The sequence below is a fragment of the Vipera ursinii genome, assembly GCF_947247035.1.
Source record: "Vipera ursinii genome assembly, chromosome: Z".
NCBI lineage: Eukaryota > Metazoa > Chordata > Lepidosauria > Squamata > Viperidae > Vipera > Vipera ursinii.
In genome coordinates this window covers 28,846,982-28,857,845 of record NC_139517.1, presented here as the reverse complement: position 1 = coordinate 28,857,845, position 10,864 = coordinate 28,846,982, and the positions used below count along the sequence as shown (strand labels likewise).

At 40.9% G+C, this 10,864-nt stretch overlaps 1 long non-coding RNA gene across 1 annotated transcript; it reads left to right on the top strand.

Annotated features, from left to right (window-relative positions):
- Positions 1-4,012: 4,012 nt before the first annotated feature.
- On the top strand, positions 4,013-10,041 carry LOC310648709. The gene is made up of 3 exons (XR_014494132.1): positions 4,013-4,029; positions 8,378-8,477; positions 10,008-10,041. It is a non-coding gene; the product is annotated as an uncharacterized lncRNA (long non-coding RNA).
- The last annotated feature ends 823 nt before the right edge of the window (positions 10,042-10,864 follow it).

Below are 10,864 nucleotides of genomic sequence, written 5' to 3'. Positions count from 1 at the left end.
AATTAAAAAACAAAACAGTGTTAGAATTCAACATTTATTTCTCACTATAACACAAGAATGAAAATGAACATCAAGAACAACCTTACTTTTCTCATACTCCATACTGGTTGAATCAGTACTCCCTACTTACAATCAGCTGAAATATTAGCTAACAATTTTCCCTGTTTAATCTTGGAGTCCTAAAATGAACAATACAAGTACTACAATATCACAAGTGAGAGAATAAAATGCTTTCCACTAGTAGAATATATAGATAAGCATAATTCAGTTTATTGTTGCTGAGGGTGAACTGGCAAATGCAGGGCAAGAAGGCAGATCTGCCTTGTCTATTAGAATGTTTGAAAATAAATGGTATGTGCTTTTTAGGTGCAATTTTGTTAGACATTACCTATCTCCCTGAGCAGTCCTCTTGACCCATGATAAAATTATATGCATACAACACCAGTCAGAAATGGCTAGTCAAGTAAATAATCTTTTCATATCTATAGTGTGGGAGGACAACACTCCCACCACAGAGAAATCAATATTGTTCTCCATGTTTAATATAATACTGTTGAAAGAGATCATCTATTGCAGGGCTTTTCACCCATTGTACCACTTTTAGGATATGGCAACATATGAGTACCAAAAACTCGATGACCAAAAAAAAGGAAAAAAAGTGATGAAGTACAGGTAGACCATGACTTACAACAGTTTGCTTGGTGACTGTTCGAAGTTACAATGGCACTGAAAAAGTGCCCCCCAAGCCACAGCCGAGCAAGACGCCTGCCTGCCTGCCCGGCGACGCTCTTCCTCTCGTCCGAGGTTTTCATTGTGAGCGTTTCTGTTGAGGGGGGGTGGGGGTGGGGGGTTTGGTTTTTATTCCACACACACACACACACACCCGTGCTGGGTGGTTGCAGCAGGTTTTGGTCACTTCACATGACCCTGGGACACTGTGACCATCATAAATACGATTCAGTTGCCAAGCATCTGAATGTAAATCACAAGACCCTGGAGATCCTGCAACATTCCAGCTGATCTTTTGGGCTCAGCAGAAGCGCCAGGATCAGTGTCAAGCTCCATCTGGAGCCTGGTGCTTCCGCTGAGCCCTGACAGTCCCGAAGAAGCGCTGATCCTGGCGCTTCCACTCGGCCCTGACAGCCCTGCAGCTCTAGCCATCTCTCAGGCTTGTGCAGTGCTGCCACCAATTCAGCTCATGCCACTCCCTCACAACCAATTTTCTAGGATGGTCGCGTACTACCTGCCAGGTGCCAATGTACCACAGGTGATACCCGTACCACTGGTTGAAAAGCCCTGATCTATTGAATTAGAGTGAGACGTCAACGTCCTGCCTTCCAGTATGTGAGGCAATCAGAGTTCTAAAGCCGCCTTTTTCACTGCCCTATGACATACTCTCCCAACACGCGCACACACACAAATACCTGTCAGAATGGTCCCCTTTCTGTTATCTTTCAAACCATCCTCTGGAGAATATTTTTTTTTTTTGGTCCATGGTTAGTTTTAGGGTTATGTTGACATTGTGAAGGTTTTCACCCTTTACATTTTAGGATTGTGAGCTGCTCAGGATTAATGATTGGGTTGGAATACAAATTACATGCAATAAGCCAGTCAATCAGAAAAGAGGATGCTGGGCCAAAAAGTATGGCTTTTAGCAAAACTCCATTTGGGAAATGTAAATACAATATTCCATGCAAAGCAGTATTATTTTTCTAGAAGAGAGATATAAGCTAGATAAAGTGGTAGAGTTAATAAGTTGGTGGCTGCACTTGAAAATCCATGCAAACGCCATAGAGAAAAGCCAATTTTATACACATGTTCATGTTGGTGCCTACATAGATTTAGCCGCAAAAATCCATGTTCTTACCTCACCATTGCAAAAGCAGTAAATCAGAGCCACGAAGAAGCCCTAACCAGAGACAGAGACAACCACAAGTCATAACCAGTTGGGACAGATTGATAGGATAAAACTTGTCTTTTAATTTACAAATAGTATATATGAAGGGGAAAAGAGAGGAAATGTGTATGGTAGCAATCAGAAATCTGTACTAATGATATCTGTATGTAATTGAATTACTACTATTCAGCCACCATGTTACTTTTCAAATATGTGAATGTAATACTAGAAAATCAATAAAATTTGTAAAAATAAATAACTAGGATATGTGTAAACTAAAAAATATTGATAAATGCAAGAAAGTTATTTTTTCATTTAATTGATATAATAAGGATAGTACTAATTTAAAGATGAGACAGTAAATACTAAGGGGAAAAGAGAGGAAACATTTAAATATTTAAATCTAAAACTAGAAAACCAATAAAATTTTCTTTTAAAAAAACACAAAAACTAAATGCACAGGTATAGTATAAGTGGTATCTTGCTCAATAGTAGTAACTGTGAAAGGGATCTGGGATTCCTAGTGGACAGTGACTTAAATATGAGCCAGCAGTATGTTGCAGCTGTCAAAAAAGCCAACACAGTGCTAGGCTGCATTAACGGATAGAATCAAGATCATGTGAAGTATTAATACTATTTTATAATGCCTTGGTAAGGCTACATTTGGAATACTGCATCTGGTTTTGCTCACCACAATGTAAAAAAGATGTTGAGTGTAAAGTCGCGTGCTTCACATGGAGACGGACACAGAGCTGGGGTAAAGATGAGTTTATTCTGAACAGAACGAACTGGGGAAACAGGGAAGCCTGGCGTCTATTTGTACCTGCCCAGGTGGATGGCATCCAATCAGTTCAAACCTGGGCTTCCTGCCAGTGCAGGTGACAATGGGTGTAGATCCTGGCTTCCCACCAGGCTGACCATGCCTGGGGCTGTCAACAGCTTAACTCATTAGGCTTATCCTGAGTGAGCAGTTATCGCCCGGAGCTGTCCAACCCCTCTGCTGATCTGCACCATCAGCCTCCTGCTTTGCTGTCCTTTGTGTATGCTGAGAGGCATACACTGCATTGAGTTTCTAGAAAGAGTACAAAGAAGAGCAACAAAGATGATTAGGGGACTGGAGGCTAAAACATATAAGGAAAGGTTGCTGGAATTGGGTATGTCTAATAAATATTCTTCCCTTTCCTTCGTTTTCCTTCCTTGCTCTTCCTTTCCTTCTAACTCTTTGGTAAAGGTCCTCTCCTTCCAAGGTCTGGACTGGAAATGACAACATTCCTCCTTCATTCATTTTTTCCCATGCTGGATGCTAAATTTGTGCTAACTGCCTTTCATAAGACGGTCTTCCTCCTGAGATCACTCAAGTCCTCCTTGCAGTCCCAGGATGAAGAGGCTGAATGGATTCCCTCCACCCCATTTTGTGAAACGGAGTGTTTTTCTTGCTGCTTCCCGAGACGTTTCTCTGCTCATTTGGGAGGGAAGGGAAGGGAAGGGCTGAGTGGATTCCTCCCACTCCATCTTGATGAAGATGTTGAAGAGCACTGGGCCCAGAACAGAGCCCTGGCCCCCCCCCCCCACAAACATTTCCCTCCATGTAGATGCAGTTCCGTTGAGGACCACACACTGAGTACAGCCAGTCAGCCTGCTACGAATCCATCTGGTGGTGATGCTGTCTAAACCACTTTTTTCTATCTTATCAAATAGTAGGTTGTGATCTACTTCATCTAATGCCTTACTGAAATCCAAGTAAATAATATCCATAGCATTCCTCTGGTCCACTAATTTTGTCACTTGGTCAAAGAATGCAATAAGATTTGTCTGGCATGATCTGTTTTTGACAAACCCATGTTGGCTTTTAGTAACGGCTTTGTTTGCCTCTAGGTGCTTGCTGATTTGTTGTTTGATTATCTTTTCCAGAATCTTCCCAGGTATTGAGGACAGACTGATAGATCTGTAATTTCCTGGACCTATTTTTTTCCTTTTTTGAAGATGGGAAATACATCAGCTCTTTTCCAGTCCTCTGATAGTTCCCCAGTGCTCCAGGATCTTTGAAAAATATAGTTCAGTGGTTCTGAGATCACATCTGCCACACCAATGTGCAGGGTATGAACAGTAAGAAGGATGAACTAGAAATTCAGGTAAATGAGGGCGGATATGATATTGTTGCCATTACGGAAACATGGTGGGACGAAACCCACAAATGGAACACACAGCTAGAGGGATTTAAACTATTTAAAAGAAACAGACTAGAGGAGGTGGAGTTGCTCTATATATAAGAAATAACTTTATCTCTACAGAAATAGAGCGCAACAATGATGAAAACTGTAAACTTGAATGTATTTGGGTCAATATAAAAGGGGGAAAAATGACATTGCCATAGGTGTATACTATAGGCCACCCAACCAAACAGAGGAAATAGATGAACTTTTTACTAGTCAGCTAACTAAGGTATGTAAGAAGCACATCACAATAGTAATGGGGGACTTTAATTACCCTGATATCAACTGGGAGACAAACTCTGCACCAAGTGGAAGATCAAACAGATTCCTGACAAACCTAGCAGACAACTTTCTCTCCCAAAAAGTAGAGAAGGGTACTAGGGGATTAGCCATATTGGATTTAATTCTCACAAACAGAGATGAAATTATAGAAGGTGTCGAAGCCACAGGAACCTTGGGGGGTATGTAGGAAGTGCATCACAATAGTAATGGGGGACTTAAAACATATACCTAAAACCAGTTTATTGCATTTGGCAATTGTACTAAAAAAATCTCATTCATTTAATTTGAAATAAAGTGAAAAATTGATTTAAATTATTTTATTAAAACAAATGGCAATTCTTTTATAAAAAGTTGCCTCAAACAAAATGAGTTTGACATGCCTGCTCTAGATAGTTGAATGCTCCAAAATAAATTCTAGACCAGGCCTGTACATGCAGCCTACCAAGCACCCTTGGACAGAGCACAGACTTTTTTTTAAAAAAGTAATAAAATCACCACCACTGCCCTGAAAGTCATGTTGCCTAGTGCCTCCATGGCTTACCATGGCCACAAGCTCCAACACTGTAGATGCTCCTCTAGTCACCAAATCATTGATTAGCCCACCAGCATTCCTTTGCAGACCACAAAGATTTTTAATTTATCAGTGTGGGCCTTTCCTTTCTACAAGTTAATTAATAATTAATAATAATAATAATAATAATAATAATAATAATAATAATAATAATAATAATAATAATGAGAAGGAGAAGGAGAAGGAGGAGAAGGAGAAGGAGAAGGAGAAGGAGATGGAAGGGACCTTGGAGGTCATCTAGTCCAACCCCCTGCTCAGGAAGGAAACCCTATACCATTTCAGACAAATGGCTGGCCAGTCTCTTCTTAAAAACTTCCAGTGTTGGAGCATTCACCACTTCTGGAGGCAGGTTGTTCCACTGGTTAGTTGTTCTAACTGTCAGGAAATTTCTCCTTAGTTCTAGGTTGCTTCTCTCCTTGACTAGTTTCCATCTGTTGCTTTTTGTCCTGCTTTCAGGTGCTTTGGAGAATAGCTTGACTCCCTCTTCTTTGTGGCAGCCCCTGAGATATTGGAACACTGCTATCATGTCACCCCTCACCCTTCTCTTCATTAAACTACACATACCCAATTCCAGCAACCGTTCCCTATATGTTTTAGCCTCCAGTCCCCCAATCATCTTTGTTGCTCTTCTCTGTACTCTTTCTATAGAGTCTCGACATCTTTTTTACATCGTGGTGACCAAAACTGGATGCAATATTACCAAGGCATTGTAAAGTATTAGTACTTCACGTGATCTTGATTCTATCCCTCTGCTAATGCAGCCTAGCTTTTTTGGCAGCTGCAGCACACTGCTGGCTCATATTTAAGTGATTGTCCACTAGGACTCTGAGATCTGTCTCACAGTTACTACTATTGAGCAAGGTATCACCTATACTATACCTGTGCATTTGATTTTTCCTGCCTAAATGTAGAATCTTACTTTTTTCACAATTGAATTTCATTTTGTTAGATAGTGCCCAGTGTTCGAGTCTGTCCAGATCCTCCTGTATCTTAAGCCTATCTTCTGGAGTATTGGCTATTCCTGCCAGCTTGGTGTTGTCTGCAAATTTGATGAGTTCCCCATCTATCCCCTCATCCAAATCGTTGATGAAGATGTTGAAGAGCTGCACAGACCTCTTCTAGATTTTCTAGACATGCCAGGTTTCCAAACACCAAGGTTGAGAAAACAAAGAATGCTGGTAGAGTCCTGCTCAGAAGTTGGGGAAATAAAGTTCAGGATCAGGATCCTCAGAATCCCTTTCAGGTGGAAAGTGCTTGAACCACAGTTCGTAGTCATCACTGTTATATTCCTCACCTGATGGCAATACGTCATGGGATATGGAGTCCTCGATGACAAATAAATCTGGCAATGCCTCTTATGGAAGGGAACAGCAAAAGACGTTGGAAGCAGTAGACTCATCAAGCAGTTAACACCACTAGGTCTGATGGGAGAGTGGTGAAGTCTACTCTGGCTTCTAATCACCAAATGCAGTTTTCTTTTCCAGTATATCAAGCAGCAATAATCCAAAGCGATAGGCAAATTGCAACGAGAGTAAACAACAAGAAGTCAGGAGTCTAGATCTTTGAAAAGATCTGCTGGTGATGCTGGTGTTCATTGCAAACGTAGCTTCAAATCGGTGATAGGTTGACACTCCCACTGGGGAGTGGAATCTTTTTTAATCTGGAAACGTGGATCCACACCTTGATGCCTTCAATTTTAGCAGCTGTGGGTGTGCTGAGAAGAACCTGGTGAGGATTTGACCATTTGGCACTGGTTGCACTTGGGAAAAGTTCTTTCACTTGAACCCATTCTCCAGGCTGGACACATGGTGGCACTGTTGTCACAGGTGCTAAAGTGCCCTGCACCTGTTTAGAAATACGAGACAAAACCTGGGCCAGTTTCTGCAAATATTGGGTTATGTTTATTTCTCCTTCATCCCTTGATATTGAACGGGATGAGAAAGGTCTACCATAGAGCATCTCAAAGGGTGACAGTTTCCACTGCCCTCGAGGTAATGCCTTGATTTGAGTTAAAGCAATGGGCAAAACCTATGGCCAAGGCAGATGGGTCTCTTGGCATCACTTGGCTAAATGGGTTTTCAATGTTTGGTTAAATCATTCTGCAATGAAGATACCAGGTGATTCCTAAGTGTTTACTTACTCCCTGAACCACTTGGGATGTAAAGTGTCTGCCATTGTCAGATTCAATACTTCTTGGTACTCCAAATCTTGGCATAATTATTTCTATCATGATCTTGAGAACTTCTTTAGCTGTTTGGGTGACTGTGGGTTATGGTCTTTGGCCATCCAGTGAACATGTCAGTTAAAACCAAAAGGTTATTCTTTGCTACTTTCTTAGGCATTTCTGTAAAATCAACTTGCCAAGCCTCTCCTGGATAGCAGGTTATTCTAGTATGTCCTTGTGGGATTTTGGCTCCCCATGTAGGATTATTCTTCTGACATACTTCACACTGATCCATTACTGTCTTACACAGTCTTTTTACATTCTCAAACTTTGTACTTTGTCTCTAACTATCTTTTCATCACTTTTGGACCTGCGTGGGTAGCCTGATGAACTCTTCTCACTATTGGCCAAACTAGCTGTGTAGTCTAGGCAGTTGTACTTTATCATTTACTACCCACAAGCCTTCTTCCCATCCACTACTTGCTTCTAACTTATCTCTGCCATCATGCAAAAGGGGAAGGGAATCAATAGGTTCTTCTGGTATTAGTGCAACTGCACAGGTCTTGGTCTCTGGGATCAGATTATCTGATTGTGACATATTGATTTTGCTTCATTCAGCAAATAAATCTGTTCTTCTTTGGTTAGAACATCATCAGTGTCCACCTGCAAAACAGATAAGGAGGGAGAGATAAGACATAGGGAGGGAGAGATAAGAAATAAGACACATTTGCATCTGGCTCCTTCTTTTCCAAAACTAGGTTCATGAAATATCATTCTACCAAACTAATCCTGAGAAAGAGAAATACAACTTTATTTGAGTTTCATTTCCAAAACAAAATAGGGTGATTAGGTCTGCTCTGCAAGTTCTGAGGATATCAAATCGACTATCAAATCAACACCAAATATAATACAGTAATTGTTATAGGACAGATACATAGAGAGGGACGTACAAAATTCAATCCTAAATAGTGATCGGTCTTCATTCATTCACTCATTCATCACTGTATTTTGGATATTTAGTCCAAAGTGAAGATGAAATGGGATAGAGAAAATGGGTTGGCACCCAAGAAGTCTGAAGACTGCAGATAGAACCAGCTGAAGATGATACTTCTAAGGGAAGGGAAAAGGGGAAGTTCTGCTGTACACTATCCAGCTTCCAGGAGTTTTCTCTCATTGGCTAGGTCCCCAATACAGAAGTTCTGTGACTCTTTTACACCTTCTGAATTAAAAAAAATATCATTGCATTCCAGATCACTGGCAAGAAAAACCACACTGCATACTTGAACCCCCCTCCATTTTCTGGATGGTTCACTGACATTCTGAACATGATTGTGCCTATATAATTCAGGGGTACGTATTGTAATGCCTGTAGTCTTCGCTGCTTAAAATCATAACAAAATCATGTTTGATCCAATAGTTCACTTTACTCCTGATCTTTCAGAAATTAACAGTTGTTAATACAATTACTTCAACTGTTAAGTGAGTCATGAGGTCATAAAGTGAATCTGGCTTCCTCCACTGACTTCGTTGGAAGCCATCTGAGGTTACAAATGGTGATCACAGGACACCAGAACAGTGCAACCATCATAAATACACGCCAGTTGTCAGGTGCCCGAATTTTCCTCATGTGACCAAGAGAGTGCTGCAATGGTCATAAGTGTGAAAAATGGTCAAAAGTCACTTTGGTCACTAAACGAATTGTAAGTCAAGGACTACCTGTATATAAATTAAAATTTTGCTCATGATTGTGTTCTATTAATTCTTTTGATTGCATTGTACAACTGCAGCAAATAATCATTGACTATTGATATGGATATTAGTATGGCTATATTGATCCATCTATTATTTTTCTGGCTTGCTTGCAGGAGCATGCTGGCTGAGTTTTGGAGAACCTGATCTCTAACAATTCTGGGGGCATCTGGGTTGAAGAAATAGAGATTAGTATAGATATTGGATGGATGGATGGATGGATGGATGGATGGATGGATGGATGGACGGATGGACAGGGTTGAATTGAGAGAAATACATAACAGCTTAAGCAATCTGAGAATGGCTAATAAAAATGCTCCCTGAATTATCAGCCATGAGGGATGGTCCAGGGAAGCCAAGCTTTTTGGTGGGATCAGATGCATGAAAAGCTAGGTTCAGAGCACAACTGTGAGATTGCATTGTGTTAGCCAAGGACTGACTCATTTCCTGTGAAAAACTGTCAGGAAATGGGAGAGCTCAAGTAAGATAAAGCAAGGCAGGACTAGAGCTCACTCAAGTGGGCTCCTGTGATAACAGCTACAATTAAGTTGCTCATCTGCCTAGGCCCTGTTGCAAATCTTGATAAAGACTTTCCCATTAATGAGATTTCCATTTCATCTTCCATAGCCCCTGGGGGCTGGGGCGGGGGGGGGTGTGTATTTAAGGGGGAGCTGCAATAGGGCCCTGATGAAACCCCAGCTGCTAATGAGGAGATTCATTAGGGACAATGCTGCCGACTGTTTAGCACTAGGAATAAAAGGCACGCTTTTCAGATTGAACATGAACAAAATGTTATAAAATCAAAAGCAGAGAGAGAGAGGTATTGGCAGGTTCATGTCTTGGAAATCATCCATGCAATATAATATAACATCTATGGGTTCCACAGTTGCATGGTGGGATGGGTGGGTTGGATGAGTGTGGGATAACATTTTAATTATTATACATTTTTTGAAATACACTGGGTTTGCGTGTTCTTACTAAGCTACATTTTAGTTTTCTTAGTGTATTTCCCTCCATCACAATCTGTAAAATAAGGTTTACAGCTAAGATGTGTAGACCCAGCTACTTGTTACTTGTTCATCAAATCATGGTCAAGCATAGTCTGCTCTTTCCCAACCTCCTGCCCTCTAGGTGCACAGATGCTTCAGTTCCCAGCATTCCAGCCAGCTGCAGCCCAAACCCTTGTGGAGGGCACCGAGTTGGAGAAGACTGGACAGTGGCTGAACCTTGCTTCAAGATCATCGGCAACAATGGTTAAGACACCTGGCTAGTAAGAAGGAGACCATGAGTCCTAGTGCTGCTTTATCCAGGAAAGCCAGCTGTGTGACCTCGGGCCAGTCCCTCTCAGCCCAACTCACCTCACAGGCTGGTTGTTCTGAGGAAAATCAAAGGGAGGTGTGCTAGACACCTTCTCCACCTTGAGTTATTTGTAAAAACAATAAAGGTGAGATACAAATAAATAAATAAAAATACAAGCATGTATTAAATAAAAATGCAGCAATGGTACAGGCAGTCTTCAACTTACAACAGCAGTATTTTTCAAACTTGGCTACATTAATACAAGTGGGCTTCAGTACCCATAATGCTGGCTGGGGAATTCTGGGAGTTGAATTCCATATAACGTAAAGTTGCTACATTTGAAAAATAGTGCTTTACAGGACTTTGCTGTTTTAATTCCTTAGTCAGCAGCTATTCCATCACCCTAGTTGCTTGTTGCAAGAATTGTAACTTTAACAACTGGTACTGCTTTTGTTTATTCTTTCCTCTCCTCCCCCTCTCAACCCCTTTTTCCTGTGGGACAAATGTAAACAAAGAACTAATAATGCCTGTAAATTAGCCCAAATGTGATTAACATAACTTTCAAATACATCAATAAATAAAATCCTTGCGACATACTTGTTTATTTATCATTTTAAACTACCTTTGTGAACCAAAAGAGGAAATGCCGCCTTGTGGTCTTAAAGGGCAATTAGCTTCCTATTATGAGC